At 48.5% G+C, this 27405-nt stretch overlaps 1 long non-coding RNA gene across 5 annotated transcripts; it reads right to left on the reverse strand.

The window, feature by feature from the left end:
- Positions 1–73: 73 nt before the first annotated feature.
- On the reverse strand, positions 74–27405 carry LOC102552357 (uncharacterized). 5 transcript variants are annotated; one of them, XR_015642715.1, is made up of 8 exons: positions 27153–27402; positions 11007–11077; positions 10819–10895; positions 6237–6384; positions 5694–5840; positions 5334–5414; positions 1795–2021; positions 80–358 (listed from the first exon to the last, which is right to left on the reverse strand). It is a non-coding gene; the product is annotated as an uncharacterized LOC102552357 (long non-coding RNA). The 5 variants fall into 5 exon arrangements; XR_015642717.1 differs by lacking the exon at positions 10819–10895 and having other exon boundaries at positions 74–358; positions 27153–27405; XR_015642719.1 differs by lacking the exon at positions 10819–10895 and having other exon boundaries at positions 74–358; positions 5694–5853; positions 27153–27390.

The following is a 27405-nucleotide window of genomic DNA, read 5'->3' on the forward strand; positions in this document are numbered from 1 at the left end:
GTCTATCATGGGTCCCGGGGATGGAACTCTGGTTATTAGATTCGGTGACAAGTACTTTAACCCACTAAGCCATCTCACCCGCCTTTCTAAAAAGCTTTTAATGGTCATCAGTGTTATGTTTATGTGCATGTGGCAGGAGGGGCACATGTGTTGTCCTGCACATATGTGGTCAAAGTCTGTTTTCTCTTCCCATCCTTCACAGGGCTTCCCCAGAGACCTCTCTCTGGTCCCACCACCTCTTCTTTTTTTCAGTCAAGATCTGCAGTGCATTGGATGGTGTTGGCCACGGTGCTTCATCTTCTTGCTTTGTAGGATGATGTCATTATGCAGGTGAGGCAGGTACAGGATAGAACGAGGCCTGTCATTGGACAAGAAGGGAGGATGGGTGGGAGAAAAGTTTTAGAGAAGAGGAGAAGACTAGAGCAAAGAGGAGAGGAGCAGCCAAGAGAATACGGAGGCAGATGTTAAGATTCCTCTCTGCAAACAGGTTGTTATGAATATTCTTTTTTTTTTTTTTTTGGAGCTGGGGACTGAACCCAGGGCCTTGTGCTTGCTAGGCAAGTGCTCTACCACTGAGCTAAATCCCCAACCCCTATGAATATTCTTAAGGGATGGATGTGTACAGGGCCTTGTATGTCTAGATGAACAACATATATCTTATCTAGGTGGGCGATTCTATCTTATCAATTGGATCAGAAGTTACTGTGTTTTGTGTTCTTTCATGTGGCAATTTAGTTGAATTCGAGAGAATATGTGGTAGCTGGATACACTGTGCCGCCACAGAATTTGAATATGTATGTCTGGCATGGTGGTAACATGCCTTGACAGCTAGATGGATAGAGAGATTGTCACCAGGTTTAAAGAGTAGCCATTGGCAGTGTGATAGGGGACAGAGCAAAGTGGGTGAGACACTTTGTTGACTGAGATAAAGATATCTAACAGATGTCTTGGGGCACTACGGTGCTGGATTTAGTGCAGGGGTAAAAGAAAGCCCATTGTTTGAATTATACGACAACATTGCTTCTGTTAAGTCAGCCTACAGACTCTCACATGTGCCTAAAGATTTGTCTTAGTCAGAATTTCTATTCCTGCACAAACGTCATGACCAAGAAGAAAGTTGGGAAGGAAAGAGTTTATTCAGCTTACACTTCCACATTGCTTCTCATCACCAAAGGTAGTCAGGAGAGGAACTCACACAGGGCAGGAACCTGGAGGCAGGAGCTGATGCAGAGGCCATGGAGGGATATTGCTTACTGGCTTGCTTCCCCTGGCTTGCTCAACCTGCTTTCTTATAGAACCCAGGACCACCAGCCCAGGGTTGGCACCACCCACAATGGGCCTTCCCACCCTTGATCACTAATTGAGAAAACGCCTTACAGCTGGATCTCATGGAGGCATTTCCCCAAGGGAGGCCCCTTTCTCTGTGATAACTGCAGCTTGTGTTGAGTTGACATACAGAACCAGCCAGTACAAGGTTCATCTCCTAGGTTACCCCAGAACCTGTCAAGGTGACAGTCAGTATTACCAACACATGTGGTCTGATGTTAGCGTCATCCAATGTATGTATGTTATGAGCCATATGTAATGAGACACACGAAGTTCATATGCAATGAGACATGCTCATCGTGATGGCATTAGGGCAGGGACATTGAGGTCACGAGTCTAGAGCCCCCAGAAGTGACATCAGCACACTTGTGAAAAAAGGCTGGGAGAGACCCACTGCTCCTTTGACCCTGGGAGGATCCAATGAGGAGGTGCCATCTATGAACCATCTCAAATATGCCATGACATTACCCTCCTGAGCTGTGATTGACATTTCCCCCTGAAGTGTGAGAAGTCGAGTTCTGCCGTTGATGAGTTTCTTCTGCACCCCAGGCCTGGCGTGCTAGGCATTTGGAGAGTCGTCCCCAATGGCTGCTGCTCCTCCCTGCTCTCACTGTTCTCTGTTCACCAATGTGGCTCCTCTTCCAATGTCCTCCTCCTCCTCGATGTATCCTGAAGCCACAAGAGCCTTGTTGGATCTGTAAAGAGGGCCATAGCACGTGTAGTCACACAGTCACAAACTTTAGGGGAATTAAGTCCCAGACAACATTGACATATGCAGGAGGCATAAAGATCTCATAAACAGGAATCCACTCTTTCTTTGTGGGCATAGCACTTCCCTCTACAGACAACAGAGGTTCAGAGGATGCCCCCATTTAATGTTCCTTATCACCAACAGCTGTGTCCTGTGCACTCTTGAATTAGGCTCAAGTCACCTCAAGAGCACATGACAAGTCACACATATCTGTAAGAAGCAGAGTTAACATGTGACGGAGTAGCAGTCATGGAAGTCACTGGACAACTGCTCCAGTAGGGTCTGACAGGTGTCAGCTCCTGTCCCAGGCCATAGCAAAGGAGAAAAATGAAGAGCCTGCCCTTTAGCCAACCACTCTCCCCGCTTCTGTGCAAGGCACACCAGGACCTGAGCTTCAAGAAATCCATGGTGGTAAAGTGATGGGGGGGGCAGGCAATCCTCCTCATAGCTTACACCACATCCACCTACCCACCTCCTGTGAGTGTTTAATAACCTCATTCTCGTCGTCTCGCATGGCCCAGGGGTTCTAATTCTCCTCTTTCCTTCATGCCAAGAACGGACATGGTCCAGCTGGACCTCCCCTCAGCCCCAGTGAACATGAGATGCAGACCTGGGCCTCTCAGAGAGTCTTAGAATTGTTTGCATTTCGAAGGAGTATGTTTTTTCAGTTGGTTTATGAGCTCTAAGGCCTCCAAGAACATGGATTCCCTCCTGTGCCTCCAGGCCCTGCCACGCCCAGCTAACACAGCCAATATGTTTCCTCCCTGTACCTAAGCAGCTGGAGCTTGGGTTTCTGTCACTTCAGCCCTAGACTTCTGTCAGTCACAGATGAAGAAGTGGAGGATACGGGTTTCTTCTGGGCAGCCCTGCCAGAGGTGAATCTCCCAGTGGCTTCTCTGTTTTGTCAGAAAGCCCACTTGTGAAAACAGAACCTTTCTTTTTTTTAAATATTTATTTATTTATTATATGTAAGTACACTGTAGCTGTCTTCAGACACACCAGAAGAGAGCATCAGATCCCATGACAGATGGTTGTGAGCCACCATGTGGTTGCTGGGATTTGAACTCAGGACCTCTGGAAGAACAATCAGTGCTCTTAACCACTGAGCCAGCTCTCCAGCCCAAAACAGAGCCATTCTTACTCCAGGTTCAACATGGAGAGTTTCCAGTTACACATCTCAGCAGTTGTTCGTGTCAAGGTTGAGAGGGAGGACTCTCTGCACTGGCCAATGCTATTCGCTCAGTACCCGTTCCCTCCTTGCTGGTGGAATCTTGCTCCTGCTCACTGTTGGGTGCCCACTGAGGGAGCGCCGGTGGTAAGCTGGCATAGTAAGTCCACTCCCCTTGCCACTGGGGACTTTCAGCAAGGCTCATCCGTGTCTTGTTGGCCCTAATGTCTGAAATGAAGCTGTCTCTCTTCAGGAACCGACTAGCTGATTTCACGTAGTTCGAAAGTGACCGAGAACGCCATGAAGACTGCGTCAGTGACGTTTTTGCTGCTGTGGTAGAAGGAATGGTTGATTTTGGCTCACAGTTGAAGGTATGACCCAACATGAAGAAGAAGTCATGGGCTGGAGAGATGGTTCAGTGGTTGAGAGCCCCGACTGCTCTTCCTGAGGTCCTGAGTTCAAATCCCAGCAACCACATGGTGGCTCACAACCATCTGAAATGAGATCTGATGCCCACTTCTGGTGTGTCTGAAGATAGCGACAATGTAATCATAATATATAATAAATAAATAAAATATTTTTAAAAAAGTCATGGCAGCAAGATCATGAAATAATTGGTTGCGTGGTGCCCACCATCAGGAAGCAGAGGTGGGGAAGGGAGGAGGGGAAGGAGATGGAGAGAGAGAGAGAGAGAGAGAGAGAGAGAGAGAGGTGTCAGTGCTCAGTATTTCAGTTCAGTCTAGAACCATGGCCCATTGAGCAACATGTCCATATTCAGAGTGGGTCTTCCCTCCTCACTTTCTGGAAACGGCCCCACTGACATACCCAAATAAGTGTCTCCATGGTGACTCTAAATCCTGTCGAGCTGACAGTGTAGATTCAGCTATACCAGGACCAGCATGAGCAGTTTAGCCCCAGGACAGAACTAGCTCACAATGCAGTGCAGACTTATGGGTATGAAAAAGAACATGGTTGTTTCTGTAGGAGGAACAGCACACAGCCTCTACGTAAATGCCAGGGGAGGGGAGCAGCTGCAAGGCCATCTCCTGAAGGAGGACCTAATTGAAGACTGCCTGAGAGACCAAGGATTGCTGCTGCAGACAACGTCAGCCAGTTGGGAACTGGTGTTCAGAAGAGACACTTTCTTGGGACCTATAGGGCACAAGTGGCGGGTATTAAAGGAGCTCACAGCAGCAGGAGTTTGCTGTACCATTTCTCACCTGCTCCCAGAGTCTGTGTGGTTGACTCCACTCCACCTTACCTCCAGCCCCCAAGGGCAGGTAGGGTTGAGCAGAGAGTCGTCCAGGGCCTAGACAGCAGTTTTCTATGAGTATCGTAAGGTATCACCTCCCTCAGCCTGGTGACATCTGTTCCCTAGACAGCAGACATCTACCTAAATGTCTCTTGCTGTCCAAGGAGGCTTATGTCATCACTGTACCTTCCTGATAAGAACTTAGACTCATGGGGGGAAACCTGGAGTAGGCTGCCTAAGATTCCGTCTTCACTGTGTGGCAATGCCCACTAAGGCTCTGGGACTCTTGACTGGTAACCTCGGGTGGAGGAGTGTGTCATTGAGGGCAGCAAACACATTGGTTCACGTTCAAGGCTCTCCGCTTTTTATACTTCAAGCACTACACCGCCACCATAAATCCTCCGAGAGCCATAAATTCCACTGCACACCTCTGGTATACCGACATAATTCACACTGATTTGTACCACAGCTTCTCACAGCTCTTGAGATAGTGGCACAGGGCTGGGATCTATCTGTCACTCTCTGCGTGGCGTGTGCTATCCTAAATCCCTTATCTGTGGCGGTCAATCCTCTCAGCGAGGCAGGGGTTACTCTTTTGTGGATAAGGGAACTACAGGTAAAAGAGCATAGACACACAGTTGTGGGGAGAAAGCTTTGTCTGGCACCATCAGGGCTAATGTATCATTATGGTGTATGAACCCCGGCTGGCTCCCACCAGCCAGTGAGCTGGGTCTGGACAAGAGAAATGTCCCAGGGCAGTACGGCCAGTGCTGACATTTCTGCTACCTTTCCTGTTGTCACTAAATGCTTGACAAGAAGAGTTTATTTTGGCTCACCATCTAAGAAGGAAGGGATATAGTCCACCGTGGAAGAGTAGGCATGCCAGGAGCAGTGTGAGGTAGCTGGTTACAGTGCGCCTACAGTAGGGAAGAAGAGAGCAGACAGGAAGTGAGGCTGAGCTATCAAGCCTCAAGGCCCCGCTCTGAGACTTTGCCTCCTAAAGGCTCCATATCCTTCCAAAATGGTGCCACCATTTTGTATTCAAACACATGAGCCTGTGGGGCTACATCTAAACCATGGTGCTGATACTGTTTCACACCCTGGATTCCTCTCCCCAGGGTTTCATTCCCCAGGGTCTGTGCTTGCTGTTATGGTACAGGTGTCCTTTGCTACTGTCTTTCCTAGAAGATACTTACATCAAAATTAGGACTGCTAACTAGTATCCACAGTCATCGGGATGTTAAGGGAATCTGTACACGTGGCGGTGACAGTAGAGTTACCAGGCAGCTGGCGTACCCCTCTTGACAGTTTGTGAATTGGGAGAAAGCACGGATGTCTTGTAACTATGGAAACAAACTGAATTGGCTGAATTCGCCCCCACCCCACCCCTGCAAAGCCACCTTCTAACAGATTACCCTCCTCGATGGTGACCAGGGCAAAGAGCACATTAGTTCAGAAATCCCTGTTTGTGAGAATGAGTTCCCTAAAGTCTCTCCAAGTGTCTGATGGGACAGAGGGAGGCCTGCCTAGCTTGGGAGATGTGCCATGACATCAGAAGCCAGTCCTGGGAAGAGAGAACTGAGGGACGTTCCCTTCCACACTTGCCTCTTCCCGAGAGGAGTATCCCACTTGGATGCTTAAGATGGTACCTGCAACTTTCCACGGTATGGGGACATTGTGGACCAGGACACAGTCATTGCTCCTCCCCAGGAAAGAGATGCCCCCCATCTCCCTCTTACCCTGAGAATTGTCAGGTGTCCCTGAGAGCATTAGCGGGAGCTGCGTCTCCAGCTACTATTGCAACAGGTCCCGGGACCTCTTCTTGCCCAGTGTGACAAACAGCAGTGGGATGGGACCACGTTTGACTGTGACCATTTCCATAAACAGCTGGGAAAGAGAATGGTTTTCAGTTCCCACACATTCCTGACCAGGGGCCCGAGTCTTGTTTCCGAAATGGAGTAAGGACGTGGACTTTCTCCTTATTATTCTCCTCAGCCTGGCTTCCTGCAGTGCTCCAAGCTGTCTATCCACAGAGGTAAGGATGCGCTGGTAATAAGCACAGCTTCTTGGAGGGAAAACACCTCTTGTGGAGCAACCTGGGTAATCGGGCACACAGTTTGGATGACCAGGACCACAGTATCTCTGGTGAGGAGTTCTGAGGCCCTGTTGAGAAGGTCTCTGCAAAAGTGTCCAGCAAGCAGAGAGGAGAGGGAACACACTCTCACCTCCTCTTGGTCCTGCCTGGCTCTACCTCCCTGCTCTTGGAAGCAGCGGTTCCTGACCTGGGTTAACTAGGAGCAGAGATGCTCGGTTTGTGGCTGCCCGAGAGCGCAGCTCGGAAATAGCCGGCCTGCAGTAATTACGTCTCATTTGTTGCTATGGAGTTTCCATGGCCTGTTGGATCCCTGAATGTCTTGATTATTTTTCAGTGCCCATTTATAGAATGTTCTGTTCCTCACAAAGGGCTTTGGATTCTTCTTCATGGGCTACTCCTCACGACAGATGTGAGCCAGTCAAGACATTGCTGTTTTACAAGGGAGCACACTAAAGAGGGGAACAGCTTTCACAACTGAAATCAGGGGAGGCACGAGAGAAAAAGCGCTTGAATACCGTCCTGAAAGGGGCCTCATGTTAAGCATCTGACATGAATTGATGTTTTGTGTCAAAGGTTTACAGAGGCTGTGACATCTAGGTGGTGCTGCAGGAGGGAAAAATGTCATCTAAAGGATGGTTCGCTGTCAAAAGAAGGTTTGGAAGGAAGCTGAGAGAGGGCAGGAGCTCTGCCTCTCAAGTCTCTGGTTTACAGTGAAACTGTTGAAAAGAATTAATTCGTAGCTCTTTTGCGAAGTGGACTCTGTGTTCATAGAATGTGTACAGCTTATGATATACAGCAGTTGATGCGTGTGTACATAATTACACGGGTAAATAACATTGAGATAACATTATAGTGCATGCAAAAAGAGAACAAGAAACTCCTAAACTGGTATCTTAGTTAGGATTACTCTTTCTGTGGTGAAATGCCATGACCAAAGCAACTTGAGAGGGAATAATAGCACTGTTCACTATCTAAGGAAGTCAGGACGGGAACTTGCACAGGACAGGAGCCTGGAGGCAGGGGCTGAAGCACAGGCCATGGAGGGTGCTGCCTACTGGGATGCTCCTTATTAGTTAGGGTTTGATTGCTGTGAAGAGACACTATGACCACAGCAACTCTTATAAAGGAAAACATTTAATTTGGGGCTGGCTCACAGTTCAGAAATTTAGTCCACTGTCATCACGGCAGCGAGCATAGCAGTAGGCAGGCAGACATGGTGTTGGAGAAGAAGTTGAGAGTTCGACATCTTCATCTGCAAGAATCGGGAGGCTGAACCACATTAGGCCTAGCTTAAGCGTACAGGAGACTTCATAGCCTGCCTCTACGGTGATACACTTTGTCCAAAAGGCCACACCCACTCCAACGAGGCCACACCCACTCCGACGAGGCCACACCCACTCCGACGAGGCCACACCCACTCCGACGAGGCCACACCCACTCCAACGAGGCCACACCTCTTAGTGCCATTCTCTATGGACCAAGCATTCAAACACAGGAGTCTATGGGGGTCATTCTTATTCACCACATCCACTTCCTGCCCCCCCACACTCCCCCATAGGCTTGTAGCCATACCACAATGCAGAAATGCATTTAGTCCAACCTCAAAAGTTCCCACAGTTTATAGGTCTCAGGCTTGCTTAAAAGTCTTAAATTCAAGGTCTCTTCTGAGAATCATGCAATCTCTTAAGTGTAATTCCCTGTAAAATCAAAATTAAAAAACAAAAAAACAAAAAACAAAAGGACAAAACTAGATCACGCACTCTCAATGGTACAGGATAAACATTATCATTCCGAAAGGGAACATAGTAAGGAAATACTGGATCAAAGCAAATTTGCAAACCAGCTGGGCAAACTCCAAATTCTGCATCTCCCCATCTGATGTCAACATGCTCTTCAGATATCCGACTCCTTTTAGCTTTGTTGACTGCAACACGCTTCTTTCTCTTGGGCTGGTTCCACTCCCACGAAGAAGCTCTCCTTGGCAGGTATCCCACAACTCTGGCATCTTCAAAATTTCTGGGTGTCTTCATGGCAATCCAGGCTTCACCTTCACAATTTCAACAGTGGCTTCTCCAGATGTCCATGCAGGGAGACCCCTGCCACACCTGGCCTCGGCAGGCAGCTTCCCTCAGTCTTGGAGGGAGATTCCAAAACCCCTTCCTTCTATCCTTGACTCTAAGGCCAGGGCCACATGGGCAAAGCTGCCAAGCTCTTCTGCCTGCTGGAGCTGGAAGATGGCCTCCCTCATTCAGTTAAATCTTCACCAGCTTTCTGGTTTTCATGGTTTCCTTCACTGCCTAAGTTTGGCTGTCCTGGAACTCACTCTGTAGACCAGGATAGCCTCAATTTCAGAGATCTGCCAAGCTCTGCCTTCTGACTGTTGGAATTAATGCGGCCATCACACCTAGCCCTAACCTTTTCTTTAATTCCTACTTACTCTTCCTTAATTCCCCTTTGAAAGCTGGAAGCTTAGCTGGGTGGGGTCTTGCCTTGAAGTCACCACTCCCTTAATTCCACTCAACACCCTGCTTTTCTTCAATCTTTTTATCTCTTGGACGTAGGACTTAGCTCCATTCCATTCCTGGTGCCCCCTTTGTCCTCGAATCGCACATTTTGTATTTTTCTTTGCTCAGTGCATTCCTTTCATGATAGGATCATACGAGTGAACACTAATAAATCACATGACAGAGTCAATACCAGCATGCTTTGAGGTTTTCCTTATGATGTCAAATCCAAAACTCTTCTACTTAGCCTCAGTCAAACTTTTCAGACAAGGGGGAAAGACAGCCACATTCTTTGCCAAACTGTCACGAGAACAATGTCTAAGCTACTTACTAACATCCTTTTTCCTCTGAAACCCCTTGAGCCAGACCCCCACAGACCAAATGACTCTCCTTCCACATACTTCTTCCTACTGTGGGCCATTAAGCCCATTTAAAGGATTCAACAGATTTGCTTGCTTGCTTTCTTTTCTTTCCTTTCCTTTTCTTTCGAAAGAAGGGTTTATTGTGGTTCACAGTTTACACGGTATTTCATGGCAGGGAAATCATGGCAGCAAGAGCTTGAGACAGCTAGATACATTGTATCCTCAACCAAGAAGCAGAGGGAGAAATGGTGGAGCTGCATGCGTTTTCATTCCTTTTAATAGTCAATCTGGATTCAGCCCGGGGGATGGTGCAGCTCACAGCTAGGATAGGTCTTCCCTCTTCAGTTAACCTGATCTAGAAACCCCTCATACACAAACCTAGAGTTTGCTCCCTTGGTAATTCTAGATCTTGCTGAGTTGAGAGTCAATATAAGCCATCACACTGGGGACCAGAGTGTGTGTGTGTGTGTGTGTGTGTGTGTGTGTGTGTGTGTGTGTGTGTATGTATGTATGCATGCATGTATGTATGTATATGTGTGTATGTATGTGTATATATATGTGTGTGTGTGTATATGTATATACATATATTTTTTCTTTTTTTTCTAATCCAAAATTCCACATTCCTCTAAACAAAAGTATTGTCAGATCTATCATAGCAATACCAGAGTCCCTGGTACCAACATTCCTCATGACTTGCTCAGCCTACTTTCTTTTTTTCTTTTTTCTTTTTTCTTTTTTCCGGAGCTGGGGACCGAACCCAGGGCCTTGCGCTTGCTAGGCAAGCGCTCTACCACTGAGCTAAATCCCCAACCCCTTCAGCCTACTTTCTTGCAGAACCCAGGACCACTGGCCCAGGGATGGGATCACCCACAATGGGCTGGGCCCTCCACCATCAATCACTATTAAGAAAATGCTCTACATCCAGAATTTATGGAGACGTTTTCTCAACTGGGGTTCCCTCCTTTCAGATGACTCCAGCTGGCGTCAAATGGATATAAAACTAACCCTTGCAACGGGTAAAAAATAATGAGATTTATATGAAGGGCCTGTCCATCACCATGAAAATGAATGACACAGAGTTACATCCCCGACAGACCACATGCCAAACACGTCTTTGAACAAAAGAGTGAGTCCTAAGATCTGAGGGCTCTTATAGAAACTTCTAAAAGGTTCAAGACCTAGGTGTGGTCTGAGGCGTTATGATTATATAGGGAGGTTGTATAGGAAATTAAGTAAAATTAATACAGAATTCAGATGAGAGGGCCCAGATCCAGAAACGGCTGAGTTAGGTCACCAGCCATGTTGGTATGGTTGAGATCAAGCCCTGTGTCAAGACATTATTCCTTATAGTCTGCAATACCTTCCAGAATGTTCTCGCACTCTCATCTGCTCTTGATTTCCTCTTGGGTTTTGGCTGTTCCAAGCAAGCACTTGCCACTGCAAAACAATGGTTTGCCTAGGATTCTCCACAGTGTCCACTTTCATGGAAACTAACCACATGATAAGAGGACATGCTCTCTACAGTTTGTGTTATGGGATGAGACTCACCTCAAATGCCAAGGATTAGAACCCAGTCAGGATGAGCCAAGGAGATGCTGAGCCCTCAAACACTCCTCTGCCTAAACAAAACAGAACAAATAAAAAAAAATGCAATTGTGAGCCAGACACTCCCTCTTTTTTTCCCAACAGAATGTGTTGATAAAAGCATACGAAATAAAATGGAGTGTCAATTTTCATTCCTTCCTTTATATGACTTCTCTAGGATAAAACAAAATCGAATTAGGAGCGAGTGTGTGCTACAATCTTCCCTAGCCAGATGAAAAAGAACTAGGGCATTCACAAACCACGCCTCCCAAGCATCGTCCACGCCTAAGCCCCACCCCCACCCGCCATCTCAGGGAAGGCTTCCGGTCCAGTCTCTGCTTTAGTAAGCCTGAGGAAGAGGAGGAGCCAGCCAGGCAGTTGGTTCTGACAAAAGAGCACAGATTCGAGGGCAGGAAACCAACATTCCAGCTCAAAATCTATAATCTACAGCTCCGTCCTTTATTGTCTAGGAATCTTCATTTGTGGAACAATGTGTCAAGCTCCTTAGCGAGCAGGTGGAATTCTTCTTTTTTTTTTTGGTTCTTTTTTTCGGAGCTGGGGACCGAACCCAGGGCCTTGCGCTTCCTAGGTAAGCGCTCTACCACTGAGCTAAATCCCCAGCCCCGAGCAGGTGGAATTCTTAAGCCAAACAGAAGGTGTTGGAAGTTGTCCTTGGTGGAGTTCCTGGGAGGGCTGTGTCTTTCTGAGGACACACTCCTCACCAGCCATGGCTCCTTTACCTAGGCTTTCACTACTGGCCATCTGAGCCTTCATCCTGATCCTTCATCCGCCCTGAGGGCTTTACCTTCCAGACGTGCAGGCAGGCAAATCACAAGCGACAACCTGAGCCTAGAGGACAGCAGAATAGCAAGCCGAGGGCAGCACCTCAGGCCTATAAGGGGGGGGGGTGTTGTGAGTTCTGAAAGGTTCACAGGAACCCCCAGAAGACAGCTTTCTTGTTGTCCCAGGTCCACGGAGACTATTCCAGCATGGCAGGGAGCTCCAAAAGGCCCTGTGTGGAGGAGGGAGGTTAGTCTGGCTGGGGCCAAACGGCCTGATCTGCATGGTGGAGACATGGCACTGAGGTTAGAAATTCATTGGAAGGCTATGGAATGAAAAGAGGGCACGGAATGAGGGAGGACTCAGGAGACCGCCAGGAACTCCAGTTCCGGGAGGTCACGTGAGGAACTCGGAGCAGGGAAGAGGAAGCAGTTCTCTGAGTACCAGGAGGAGCAATCGGGCTCTTACTGTGTGGAGAGCCTTCTTTGGATTCCAGTTCCGGCCCACAGAATAGCTAATGGATGGGTTTGAACATCACCTTGCTTCCAACGTGAGGACATTTTGTCATTCTTCTGAACCTTCGGGTTTCGGATCAGATGTTGGGGTTCAAGTCAATGGCTTGCTACAGAACTCATCCTTCCTTCCCTCCCTCCCTCCCTTCCTCCCTCCCTTCCTCCCCATCCCCTACCCCAGTCGTGTGAGTGTGTGGGTGTGTCTATATGTGCGTGTCTGTGTGTCTGCGTGTGTGTTTTACAGAACCTATGTAGAGACCGTTTTATATTGTATGTGGACATGGCTATAGATAACTGTAGACCAGGTTGTGGATTGGTACAGATAATTTCACAGGCTAAATTTCTCCCAGGCCAAATAGACAGGGTTGTGTCAAAGTTTACAATGTAGGAAGAACAGATATGCCAGAGATGTCAGCGACTCCTTCCCACATCACCCTGTGCAGTCTCAGGGTTAATCCTGTAGATAGTGTCCTCCTTCGACATGATGGAAGGTCCCAGGCCAGGTCCAGATGCCTGGGTTGATCAGTTTGCTCCAAGCTGCTAGCCCATCTTCCCCAAAGCCAGGAGTAGCCAGGAACTTAGAAATGTTCCCATGGACGAAAGTCAAGCAAAAGGCACAACGTGCCACAGACACATGAGTATCTCCATTCCTGTCAGACAGAAGCCTGCAACTACTTCTGTTCCTGTTGCCTGCTGGGAAAAAGGCTTGATTCAATCCAGAAGCCACACACTAGAGATTAGATCAGGAAGAGCTAAGGTTAAGGTTTCCTGATGGAACATGTGCTGTTTGCAGACGCCCCTGGGAACCGTCTGTCCTTACACTAACCAAAGAGGCACATGCATAAGAAGATGCTATCCACTGTCCTCACATTTCTGATGATGCTGGCGTCTTGCAAATCTCCAGGAACAAGCGTAGTGCTCTATCGATGTCATTATTATCCGCATGCGCACCTGATGCGCAGGCGCACGCATGCCTCAGCCCATGTAGAGGTCAGAGGACCACTTCCGGGAGTTGGTTCTCTGCTCCGTGACGCCTAGCAGTCAGAACTTAGGTCATCAGGCTTGGATGGCACGTGCGCTACCTGCTGACCTGGCTTGCCAGCCGGCCCTATACTACCGCTTTAGACTCACTGGCTGCAGACGGAAGGGACGCCTCAGACCTCCATCTCCTCAGCTCCGAGAGCCATCTCAGCCTTTAATTTGTGGGTGAGGGGATGCATGTGTTTCCTGTAAGTCCATTCAGTCATTCTGATTTATGAATGGACAGTGTAAGACCCTCTCTTTGTTTTGGCTTTTTTTCGGTGGGGGGAATCCCTTGCCATTTCCAAATGAAATTTAAGAACATATTTTCAGAAAATAAACAGCTAAGTTTTGGTACGCCACAGGTACAAAACCCTGGATCCAGTCGCCAGCACTAGCAAGGAATGGGGGTGTATATATAAGGATTGCATTGAATCCATAGTCTCTTTGCTATTTGCCCTTTTTTTAAAATTTACTTTATTGAGCATACTGTGGAAGAGGGAAAATGGGTCAAGCAGGAAGGAGGGAGGGAGGGAGGGAGGGAGGGAGGGAGGGAGGGAGGGAGGGAGGGAAGAAGGGCTGAGATGATCGTGCCTTGGGAAGGAGGGCAGTCAGTCAATCCAAAGGGGCTGGTATGTATGTAGCCTTGGTGCTTTATTGAAAAGACTCTAGTTCTGGCTTCCTTTCTGATTCCCCCAAGACAGTTTAGGAACCTTGATTTTTTTTTAACCAGTTTTCATCTAAATCCACTGAGGAATAGGACAATTTTGCTTTTGTTTCTTGGCCAGGAATCTCTTGATTCTGAAAGTCTTGCAAGACGGCGAGACACGGAATCAGGCGCGGTGCGCACAATGGCGGAGGAAAGGGGAAAGGCATTATTCTGCCTTCTTAATAGTATTAAGTCTTGGAATCTGCGAGGCCAGGTGCCTTTTCATTTAATTAGATTTTACTTCATTTCTCTGAACAACGTCTTATAGGTTCCAGTGTACGTATGAGCATTTGTTAAATTTATCACTACGTTTATTTTAATGTGACTGTAAACTAAATAGTGGCTGGAAAGATGGCTCGGAAGTTAAGAGCCCTTGCTGCTCTTGCAGAGGATCTGGGTTTGGTTCTCTGCAAGCGTATCAGGTTGCTACACATGCACCGGTAATACCAGTTCCGGGCCCTCCGATGCCCTCTGCTGGCCTCCATGGGTTCCTGCACTCATGTTGTACATAGAGACTCATGGAGGGTCACACACATACCAATCCTTTTTTAAAAAAGAATCTTAAGATATAAATAGATGAAATGCTCTCCCTAATTTTATTTTCCGATGGCTCATTGCTAGGCATGGCAATGCAGCTAATTCTTGTGCACTGATCATCCACCTCCTGACCACATGGGTCTCCGTGAACCCCAGCGGCTTTCGCTGTTGCTGTTGGGTTTTTGCTTTGGTTTCAGTCGTTTTTAAATGGTCGTCTGGGGTCTTGTATGTATATTGTCATTTCACCTGCACACAGATATATTTTTATTTTCTCCTACCTAATCTGCATAAATAATTACTCCTTCATCTGGCTTAATTACTGGCTAATCCCTCCAGGACAATATCAAAAGGTGGCAGGCGCTGTTGACTCTGGCCATAAAAATTGTTCGTCTTTCCGCAGTAACAAATGGCAGCTGTGGGATTCCCCAGAGAAACTCATGAAATTGAGAAGCTGCTCTTCATCCAGGGTTGACGGACGTTTTAATGGTGGAAAGGCATTGGTTTTATTAAGTAGTATTTTTTTTACATCTATTGAGATGATCGAGGTGTGTTTTATTCTCTAGTCTGTTAGCATGGTCCATTTTATTGTTTGCTCTTCAAAAATATTGATCCGGGCTAGAGAGATGGCTCAGTGGTTAAGAGCACTGACTGCTCCTCCAGAGGTCCTGAGTTCAAATCCCAGCAACCACATAGTGGTCCCCAACCATCTGTAATGAGAACTGATGCTCTCTTCTGCTGTGTCTGAAAACATCTACAGTGTACTTATATATAAAAAGTAAATAAATAAAAAATGTTGATCCAAGATAGAGCTTCTGGATAAATCTACTTAGACACTGTGAATAATTCTCTTGATCCAATCCCGGATTCACTTTGCTGATATTTGGATGAGAAATTTATGTCTACATCCACAAGGGTGGATCCACAGTGTAGACATTGGTTGGCTACCTTGTTTCCCGGAACCTCATCTGGGTTTGCCACTGCTGACCTCGTGGGAGATGTTAAGAAACCTTCATCCTCAGCCTCCAACCTGTCAGTCTACAATGGTGACCTTTCCGAATGATATGCTGGTATAAAGGTGGGGTAGAAGCTGTGGGAATTACCAATCACTCTCTGACTGGACTCAAGGTCCACTCTATGTGATGGAATCCATGCTTGGCATTGCCTCCTTAGCATGCCCGCTCCTCCATTACTGCTCTCTGATCCTGGTGTGCTCTTGGATAATGCTGGGCCAGTAGTGGTCTGACAACCTGAATTCAGTCACCAGGACCCACGTGGTGGAAGGAGAGAACTGATTTCTGAAGGATGATCTCTGACCTCCACGCATGTTCTATGGCATGCTCACGGGGACACACAAACACACGATAAATAAATCTAATTAGAGATCAAAACATTATCACAAGGGCCAGTGGTATGGCTCCATGTGTACAGGGGCTTGCAGCCAGTCTTGATGACCAGAGTTCAATTCCCCAGGACCCTCACGGTGGAAGGAGATAACTGATTCCAGAAAGTTGTCCATGCAGACACTGTGACATGCATATTTGGAAAGAAGACACGGCTACTCCTATTTCCGGTTCCATTTTGTTCTACTCTCCTGGTGAGCGGGTCCAGCTAGCCCATGCCTAGCTCCTGCTATGGTTCTCCAGCCCTCCTAGATGTAGGGGGCGCTATAAACCAGATTTCAGTGTCTTTAGAAATAAAATGTTCAAATGGGGGAGCCATTTGAAGTCTGTTCCTTGCCCTAGATTGTAAATGTCTTAAAAACATGATACAGCCGAATCCCACATCTTTCTCAGCATTTCTTCCAAATTTCAGCCGTTTTCTTCCAAAGAAAGAACCATGTCGTTCATTTCTGTATTTCTGCTCCTCGGAGAAAGTCGCGGGAAAGGAGATAACAGCATAACCCACATAGGTGCACAGGAGCAGGCCAGTCCCCGGGTTCTCAGGAGGACAGGGCAAGGGTGGGACTTAGTTCAGGACTCGGATGCAAGCCCTGTGCTCCTGAAAGGTCATTGACTAGAAGGCTCTGGGGAGTGCGGGTGCCCTTAGAACTTCTGTGAGGTTCTGAAAGCCACCTAATAAATAGTCATAATGCAAAACAAACAAACAAACAAAAAAACAAAAATTAAAAACACAACAACAAAACAAACAAACAAACCCACCGGTAGCACCAGGCTGCTTGCTCGCTGCTTCCTGCAGCTACGGTCATCCCTGGCAGCCATTGGCTGATAGAAACATCACTCTAATCTCTGCCCAGTCCTCACACAGAGGTTTCCTTGTGAGTCTGAGTCTCTTTACTCTTCTTACAAGGATTACCTGTCAGTGGATGTCAGGCCCACGCTAGGTGCATGACTTCATCTTAACCAAATATATCTTGAAATGCTTCGTTCCCAAATGTGCTGACATTATGGGGTTCTGGCTGAGCACGTCTCTCGGGGTACGCAGCAAAGTCCAGTATCGCCTCTGGCAGACCGGAAGTGAGGTCCTGGTCTCCTAGAAGACCCCGTAGCCCTTTTTCCTGACAGCAGCGATGTTTAATTAGGGTGGCAGTACGCCCTAACTTGCCCCGGACTGTGTCAGACATCACTTCAATGTTGTGTTCACTGAGAAGCGTTCCAGTTTGGACAACAGGTAATGGAACATGAGCGTGTGTTATTGCCTAACCTCCAGGACGTCTACCCGGGTGGCAATACCACAAAGCAAAGCGGCAGCAGCCAGCTCTAGGTCATGTGTTTGGAGCAAGGGCTGGTAACTTGAAAGGAAAGCTGGAAAAAGAAGCCAGAAGCCACTCAAGGGGTGGAGTGTGGGAAGGACAGCAAGAAAGAGGCTGATTGATGATGGGAGCATGGCCGTCGCCGGGTGGATCCTACATCCTCGGTGCCTGCAAATGTTTATTAGCCCAGTGTTGGCGGCTTCCGGTTTCCACGGACTCGCTCGCCTGCTCAGCACAGCCAGGAAGAGAGGCACAGCCTCTGAAGTGAACTGAATTCGTGGAAGAATTATTCTCAAGACAGGCTTTATTTTATTCAAGCGTGGTGATTGCAGCTTTTCTCTGTAGAGAAACACCTCTAGCTCACCTTTCTCTCCTAATGTAAAATGACACATTTTCCAACGAGCTTAAAGCCTTCCTTTGGGGCTTTGGCATTGGAACTCACAGAGTGTTTGCCAGACTTGAAGTTCCAGGGCCTGGGTTCAGACCTGTTGCCTGTGGACACTGGAATCTGGCTTTTAAATAATTTGTCTTGTAAGTCCTATGGAGAGCCCTGGCTGGGTTGAACGTTCTCAAAGGGACATGGGCTTTCTGTGATGAGGGGGTGGGGGAGGAGTGGAATTCTGCTCAGACAGGAAAAAAATCAGTTAGAACTTCCAGGGCCACCACACTGTTCCTGTCTGTCAACAAAATGTCACTAAAACGTTTTCTTTTAAGATTGCTGACAAGTCTTCTCCCTACGCGTAGCGGTGCGAAGCCATGGTGTTTAAACATCAGTTCTCAGGTGATGCTCTGTTTCTACACAGTTCTTCAACCATGCTGTGGGACAAACAGCCACTCTGTAGGAAGCCGTACTCACATTTAAATCGATTAATGAATCCATTGCCACACGTCATGGACTCAGTGGCCACCTGGGTGGCCCCGAATTTGCAGGGTAAGTGCAAGACCCTCTCAACACATCGACGGTTCCATAAATCTGGAAACTGTCATATATACGGAAAGGACCTGTGAAGTTTTAAAAAGTACCCTGGTTTTAACGTTATGAGACACAGAATCTCCAGATACTGCTGAGTTTCCTTTTGTGTTGGCTACCTACAGCCGGACTGGAGCCTACAGGATGGTTGGTTTCCCATGTGAGACTTCCTTGGAGAACACTAATTTTTTGTTTGCGAGTGGCAGTCATTTGGAGACGTCTTCTTCCTGCTTTCTCATACCACCCAGTATCACAGGCCCAAGGGTATCACTGCTCCAGTGGCCTGGGGAACTCTCACACCAACATTTATAAGAAAAATGCCCTATGACAGTGGTTTTCAACTTGCAGGTCATGACTCTTTGACAAAACCCTATCTCCAAAAAAATATTTACAGTATGATCTGAAACAGTAACAAAATTACTGTCGGGGAGCAGCGACGGAAATAATTGGGAGGGGTCCCCTAGGAAGGTCGGGAAGCACTGCTCTAGAGCCTTGCGACAGGCAATTCGATGGAGACATTTTCTCAGCTGAGGTCCCCTCTTCTCAGACGACTCTGACTTGCACCGAGTAGACAAACAAACAAGCAAAGCAATCAGACAAGGACCTGAGTTGATTCTCAGCACCCATGTCTGACACTTTACAACTGACTATGACTCCAGCTCCAGGAGATGGAATATCTCTGCAGGCACCTGAACTCACATTCATACACACACACACACTATCATACACACACCACAGACACACACACACTATCATACACACACACACACCACAGACACACACATACACACACACCACAGACACACACATACACACACACCACAGACACACACACACTATCATACACACACACCACAGACACACACACACACCACAGACACACACATATACACACACACCACAGACACACACATATACACACACACCACAGACACACACACATACACACACACACAAACCACACACACCACAGACACACACACATACACACACACCACAGACACACACTATTATACACACACACCACAAACACACACACACATACACACACACACCACAGACACACACACTATCATACACACACACCACAAACACACACACACACATACACACACACAAACCACACACACCACAGACACACACACACACACACACCACAGACACACACACTATCATACACACACACCACAGACACACACACCACAGACACACACACCCCACCTCTGTGGCCTCCATAGTCACCAGACATGGGTATAGTCCACAGACACACATGCAGGTAAAACACACACACACACACACACACACACACTCACACGCAACTTTAAATTTTTTTTTAAAGGACAAATATATCACATTCTGCCTTACATCAGGAAAAAAGTTTTATCAAATTGTTGGGACTATCATACCCAGATGAAGTGACCAGCGACTGAAACACTGGCCAGCAACAGCAAGTTCCCTCCTCCCCCAGTGATTTCTGTGACAGTTATTAAAACCCAGGCAGGTAAAAGTGCACCAGTGTCACCCTTCAGGTTTTCCTCTCTCAGACATGCTGCCCTGAGACTTCTTCCTGAGAGTCTGTTCTGCTGAAGGTGGGGCCCAGGAGTACCCCGGGAGTCTCCACACCAGGGAGGCAGAGACCGGTGAATTGCTGGGACTCACTGGCCAACCCACATACCGTAATTGGAGAGTTCTAGGCCAGTGAGACCTTGCCTTAAAATAAGATGGGCAGAGTCCCTAAGGAATGACACCTGAGGTTGTGCTGAGGAGTTCTATGTCAGCTTGACACAAGCTGAAGTCATTTGGGAAAAGGAAGCCTCAACTGAGAAAAGGCCCCCAAACAGATTGGTATGTGGGCAAGCCTGTGGTACATTTTCTTGACCGAATACTGATGGGGGGCAGCTACTGTGGGCTGGTGGTACTGAGGTGTACAAGAAAGCAGGCTGAGCAAGCCATTATGAGCAAACCAGTAAGAAATATTCCTCCATGGCTTCTGCTTCAGTTCCTACTTTCAGGTTGCTGCCTTGACTTCCACTGGTGGTGGAGTGTAATATGAACATCAGAGGAAAGAAACCCTTTCCGTCCCGGGTTGTTTTGGCCATGGTGTCACATCACAATAGATATCTTAACTAAGACAGTTGTCTGCTAGCCTCTGAATGCACCCTTGTGAACTGTATACACACACATACACACACAAACACCCACCAACGCACTGACACACACACACACACACCACAGACACACACACACACTATCACACACACACTATCATACACACACACCACACACAGACACAGACACAGACACACACACACACACACACACACACACACACACACGGGAGAGGCACTGGGATAGAAAGTGTTCACAAAGTCTCTCCCACATCTCTCTGGGGCTGTTTCAGATCAGATGTGTTTGGACGTGCAGAGAGTCCTTCTGCACACGTGAGGAGCTTATTTTGATTCACTCTTCATTCCGAAGCATTTCTGAGCCATAAATGTAACCCCCTAGTTCTCCAAATCCTGAGGGGTAGAGGTCAGGGTAAGCCTACTGCTTAGATCCTGACAGCGAGTGCCCAGACTAACTTCCCACTCTCCGAGTTCGGCGACCCCTTCCCCCAAGCCTCAGTTTTTCAATTAGGAAATGAGAGAGGAAAAAGAAATACAGTGGCGGAGGATTCGGTCTCCGCCCTGGTAAGTAAAACAGATCTTTGCCCTCAGAACTTCACTCTTGGGTGACTGTTGTACTCCATTCCACAGGAGAAAACTACAAGTTAGCAGCACCCGGAAGGGCAAACTTCCACCTGACCCTGATTTCTTGTTGGTGGGGGAGGCTATTGTTTACTGGAACAAAGAGTAGTCCAGTCACAGACACCAGAAACCATTGCATTGCAGGGGCTGGCACAGATGGGGAGAGGAGGGAATCTAGTGCAGACAGCAGCTCCCTGCTTCCTCTACCCCAGCGTGGCCTCCGTACAGGAGATACTGCATGTCGCTTCCAGAATATCGGGAACATGCTGCAGGTGGCTCCAGGCCTCTGAGAAGCTTTTCATGTTTGCTTTTTGAAGACAGGGTCTCTGTTACATAGCTCTGGTTGTCCCAGAACTCATTATATAGACCAGGCTGGCCTCAAACTCACAGAGGTCCACCTGCCTCTACCCCCTGAATGCTGGGATTAAAGGTTTGTGCCACGTTCCAGTCTGATTTTTAAGAACCAGAATACTAGAATTCTGGGGGTTAGGCACCCACGGTGGCCTCAACATTTTATATCAACTGAAAGAGCCTCTGCTAATATCCAAGGCCCTTGGACATATTTGCCACGTAGGCCTCTCATGCCAGCTCGCCCTTGGATTGTGGCCTCCGAGAAGGCCACAGTTTCCTATACAACCCAAAGTCCAGGAAATACTGAGAGCTAGATCGGATAAAAGCACTGGGCTGGAGCCACAAAGGATTGGTGTGTGCTGAGCCCATTTTCGTCTCGGTGATTCTGAGCCGCTGCCAGAGTCCTTCTGAAATCTCAGAGCAGGTGTTTCCTAGGCTTCCCGACCCCAGGAGGCACCTTCGCCTTGAGTCAGTCTCCCAACTAAGCTGTGCACTCTGATGGGTTTGTTTACTAAAGGAAAACAGCTGTCTGTGGGAATAGAGAACGCTGCTATTATAGGACAGGCAGGCTCTCCCTGCAGCAGCCTTCCGCTGTGACGTCTGATTGGACAGGGGCGAGTTGCAAAAAAGACACTCATGGGTCAGGGGGTTGTTAAGCCATTACATCTTTGTGTGAACAACCTACTCAGAAGAGAGCAGTTGGCTGTGAGGCAGGCAGGACCCAGGGTTCTAATCACAGAACAGAGGCAGAAACCAGAGGTCTAGTTGCTGCTCCCAGCCGGGCGGAGGCTGGTCTGACTTGATTCCTGAGGGGGATCAGTGTTTACGATCTAATTCCTAATGGAAAGTGCCTGCCTTTGAGTTTAGATACATCTTGGCCATCAGCTCTATCTGCCGTATTTCCCTCCCGGAGAGAAAAGGCTACATTTTAAAGGGTCGTTTTCTTCCCCGTGAGGTTATTTATTTGCTCTCTCCGAGAGCTGCTGGGGTACACTGAAGCATCTCATGCTTTGAGTTTCAGAAGCAAATTGCTTCTGCACACATTGTCTTGGGCCCGTAGGTTGTTTTGTTCCTGCCTGAACGGCACGATTTCATTAATCTTCTGGTTTTTAATAGAGGAGCCTTTCATTTATTGCCTCTCGAAAGCTTGGTGCATTGCCGAGGAGCAGAATCGTAGGCAGAATCGTTTCTCTTGAATATTTATTGTTCAATTTCTGAATACCCAAAACTTGCCACAGCATGGGTCATCCCCAGGCCCAGGACCTCAGAGTCCACTCACTCTCCTGAAGAAGGCCTGGGCCTCAGGATCCCATCTTGGTGCCACCTTGAGCTAAAAGGAGTCTGGTTTTCTGTGACACACACACACACCGAATCGTCAGCGATTTAAAACTCTGAGAGGCCAAATCACCAGCAAGGAAGAGAAAGCTCTCAGCTCCCAAGATCTTCCCTTACACAAAGGCCACAGAGGGTTGGGGTGGGGGGAGGGCTCTCAAGGCGCCTGTTTTGCATCCGTTTCTTTTTTTTTTTCAAATGTGCTGATGTTGCATTTTTTCAGAATCTGTGTTTTTAAATGAAATTTTGGCATTCTTCATTTAGTTCCAACAAAAGCCCTTTGGTATATTGACCTAAAACGTCCTTCAGCTGCCAAGACTTGGATAAGATCTTTGGAAAGGTTAAATGAGCCGGTTTTCAGAAGCTCTTGTCGGACACAGACGCAAAACTCTCTCGGTTGAAAAAGAATGGTTGTATGCGGCCCTTTTCTGTGTCTTCCTTCTGCGAGCCGGCCTCAGTTCAGAAGAAAACCTGCTACAGCAGGGCTCAACGCACTCCCACTTCCGTTTATGCTTTTGGTTTCATCAGAGGAAATCTGGACGACCTCTGTTGGTGTGGCCACAGCCCTGCAAGAAAATTCGGCAAACTCTTGAAGCACAAGCTCGATGCCGGGGCAAGGGCTGCCAGCAGGGGGCGCACTCAAGCTCACAGCAAAGACAAAGGCCAGAAGCAAATTGTTGTGGGATGGTCAGCGGATGGAGGCAGCTTGAAAAAGCAGGGAGCAGAATCTGGGGGGGGGGGGGGGCAAACGGCAGCCTGGAAGAAAGTCTCGAACCATTCACCCCCCAAAACGAACACTGAAAGCACAGAAAAACAGGACTGCCCGTTTCAAGTCCTAGAAGGTGAGAATCGTTTTTAAGACGGTTTCTGTGCTCAGGACTTGGCTGGCCCAGATCTTAAGAGTACACACGCACACCCTGCACCAGCATGGATCCAGGGTGGTGGCAGCCTGAACCTCAAGCCCCACGCACACTGCAAGCCTTGGGAGAAAGCCTGCTCATTCCTTCTGCTTCGGGGGCTGGCCTGGCCTCGGCCCTGGATCCAGTCCTTTTCTTTTCAGCCCACTTCCTGTTCCTCCCCACCCCTGCCAAGCACAATCAGTGACCTCGTTCCCACTGCTGACAGTGCTTTGGGTGAAACCTTAGCCAGAGGCCACAGACAGCCCTGGCTTCCACCCTGGGAACACACACAGCGACTGGCCAGCACTGGCCGTTCAGTTTTGCTTTTTAGAAATGCCATTTTATATCTTCAAGCACAGAAACGTCCATCATTCGGCGTTTAAAAGCCTCAGGCTACGACTCCTTCCACAGTGGGGCGTTCCCTGTGCTCTAATGCAGCCTGTTGCTGGGCATGTGAAGGCTGGCAGAAAGGATGAGATTTTTTAAGGGGCACTTGGCTCTCCCTGCAGCATCGAACTAAGACAATGGATTCCAAGGAATTGGAATTTGAAGCTGTTGTCTCTAACTGGGAGAATGAGACGTCTAGAGTTCTCTTGCCAGCCAGAAAGAAAGTGTGTCTCTCAGGAAGAGATGTCACACCGTTCTGACATCAGTCAGAACACCTAGGAAGACGACAGCGGGGGTCAGTGACAGGCAGGACAACACCTTAACCAAGCCTGCTTGCTTTTGCCCACCTCTTGTCCCTGTTTGAATCTAAAGGTCATGTCAGACCCCGAAGATGGAGTTAGTGGAAAGTGTCACAGAGCCTGTTTACTTGTTCCTCTTATCAATGTGACCACCTTGAGCAAACCTTTCAGGTGACCTGCGGAGGGTAGATGGCTGAGCCTGGTTCATTTAGGCTCCCAGGGCTCACCCAGGCATTGGCCCCCAACAACTCCAACAACAAGAGCACAGGGCTGGTACAATGAGACTCGTCACTAGCCCGCTAGTGTCACTTAGAAGCCCGATGTGTCCTGAGGAGTGGAGTTAAGAGTCAGAAGCCACCTGTGGGTGACTGGCTTTACTTCCAGGTCACTTGGAGACTAGCTTCTCACTACAGACTGGAGACCTGTAGCCAGGATTTCCACACAAGCCTGATTGCCCCAGACAGAGGACACCAGGCCTTGGGATCTCTCTGTCTTCTCCCCTGCGGCCCGGAATGTCAGGGTCTCTATTCTAAGTTCATCTGTCCCTGGCTACACACCCTGGCTTTTCTAAATATCCACAGAGTTGTGTGACCCTTTGTTGTGGCCTCCACTTCCTGTGTGTCTTCACCACAGAGAGAAGCTGAGGAGAGGGGATGGTGAGGAGCCCGTTTGCTCTCCTTTCATGCTCCAGTGAACCCACAACTCCCCCACCCCTCGAACTGGGAGAGATCCAGCATGCCGCTGCGGTCGGAACACGCTGTGTTAGATGCCTTTTCTTTTTTAAGATAAAAGTTTTATTTTAGAGAGAAGCACAAAGCCCTGGGTGTTGTAGCCCTGAGTGTTGTAAACTCTAGCCAGGATTGGCCAGGCCCCCTGGACTTTCAAGCTGTGCAAAACAAATTGTATCGCCCTCCCCACCCCCACTCCCATAGCTCAGAGGACAGAGTGGTTGCCTCCCAACCCAGGGTCCCCACCCTGGACCCCAGTCCTGCTCCTCACAGACTGCAGGGAGCCTTGCAGCTTTCTTCTGCCACTTAACTCTCAGGAGTAACTGCTTTCCCCATCCCTGTGTGAGAGTTAATACTGAGTGTCAGCCACCCTGGTCCTTTGGTCACCCAGTAGACAAAGCTCTGGGCACCTGTGTAATGAGGCTCCAGACTGGGTAAGCTGAGGTGGGAAAACCCATCCTAATTATGATGGCACCCTCTACCAGACTGAATGGGAAGGACAAAGGGGACCCGGGTTCATCTCTCTCTGCTTCCTGACTCTTAATGTGGTAAAATAGCCTGCCCTCTTCACCCTGCCTTCCCTGCAGTGACTTCTAACTGTGGGCTAAAAATAATCCCGCCCTTCCTTCCTTCCTCCTTCCTTCCTCCTTCCTTCCTTCCTTCCTCCCTCCCTCCTCCCTCTCTTCCTTCCTCCTTCTCCCTTCCTCTCCTCTGTCCTTCTATCAATCCTGTCCTGTGTTTGTCAAATCAGGGAAGAAAGTAGCTATACCCAGCCATGTTGTGATCCTCAAGCAGGACTCAGTTTACCTTCTGTGTTCAGCCGTGTACCCCACCAGACTCTCACCCTGACACCATGTTGCCCTCCAAATGCATCCCTCCCTCTGTTCTCATTATTTCTCTGTCATAGCACACTTTCCTCTCTGTGTCCCTCCTTGGAGAAGCCTGTCCTTTCACTATCCCTGCAGGTGTGCCTCCCTCAACCCTGCAGGTGTGCCTCCCCCAGACCTGCAGGTGTACCACCACCAGATCTGCAGGTGTACCACTACCAGATCTGCAGGTATTCCTCCCTAGACCTGCAGGTGTGCCTCCCCCAACCCTGCAGGTGTGCCTCCCCCAGACCTGCAGGTGTGCCTCCCTAGACCTGCAGGTGTGCACCTGGTCTATCTGTTCCCCTGACACAGACCTAACTCGGTGTTCCTCTTTGACTCATCATTCTTGTCGGTATTGGTGGTCCCAGCCAAGGACAGTACCTAATTTCTGGATGCTGGAAGGTACCAGATGTTTCTGACCTCCTGATGACCCACGAACACACACACACACACACACACGCACACACACATACATCATTGTTTCGGATGCTAGTACAATGAGGCAGAAATAATTCTGTGAAGCACAATGGGTTATGGAGGCTGAGGTCATAGCATATAAGAAACACCTTCCTCCCCCCTCCGCCATCCCTAGCACCCAGAGGGCAGAAGAAGGGCATCCCCCCACCCCTGACCTAGTCCTTTCCTTACAGCCTTTGCCCTTCTGGGTCCTGGACCCAGAAGGGCGTGTAAAAAAAAAGAAGGAGCCATTGTACCTAGCAGGGACTGGGTTTTCACTTGCTTTCTGCCTTCCCTGGTGACAATCTCATCGCTGAGCTGAGCTCCACCCATTTGGTCTTTCAGTTCCGCAGTCACCAGATTCCTGGGTCACCCTTGAGGACACAGGAAGGGTCCCCTCACCTTGGTCAGCCCCAAAAGACCTGCACCAAAGGCTTTGCCCTGTGATGTGAAGGCTGCTTGGTGGAATGTGTCTTTCCCACTCCATGTTCCTACCTCAAGCACAGAACATCACATCCCTAATGCCAGGCTCCCAGAGGCTGACCTGATACGTCACCAAACAAAAGTAGACTGAAACAAGGCCTGTCTGATGCGCCTCTGACGCTGAGATGGGGGCCATTTATACTCCGAGAAATGCGTCATTGAGTCACAAACCCTGGGAAGCTCAGGCGCATGCGCACAGGGTCTGACTCATCCCGATGCCCCTTTGTACAACTTAGTAGAAAATGTTCTAGTGGGAATGGGGGCTGGAGGGGAGTCTGAGTGACGGCAGGGGACAGACTGCCAGATGTGCCTCCTACTCACCCAACCAGGAGGGTCTGGTTCCGTGCGGTACTGACTTGGTTTTTCTTAAGGCTTTGTGAGCATGTTCAAGGACAAAGACAGCTGTGGACAACTCATTCCGGAAGGCAGAGCATCTCCCTTTGGCTTCTCTGTAGTCACATGAGAAACCCGTGACCGTGATTGTGTTTCAATAATATCAAACTAATTGGGCGGCAGAGTTGGCTCAGCTGTTAAGAGCACTTGAGTGGACCCAGGTTCTATTCCCAGCATCCAA

The sequence above is a fragment of the Rattus norvegicus genome, chromosome 18 (assembly GCF_021556685.1).
Source record: "Rattus norvegicus strain SHRSP/BbbUtx chromosome 18, alternate assembly SHRSP_T2T, whole genome shotgun sequence".
Classification (NCBI taxonomy): domain Eukaryota; kingdom Metazoa; phylum Chordata; class Mammalia; order Rodentia; family Muridae; genus Rattus; species Rattus norvegicus.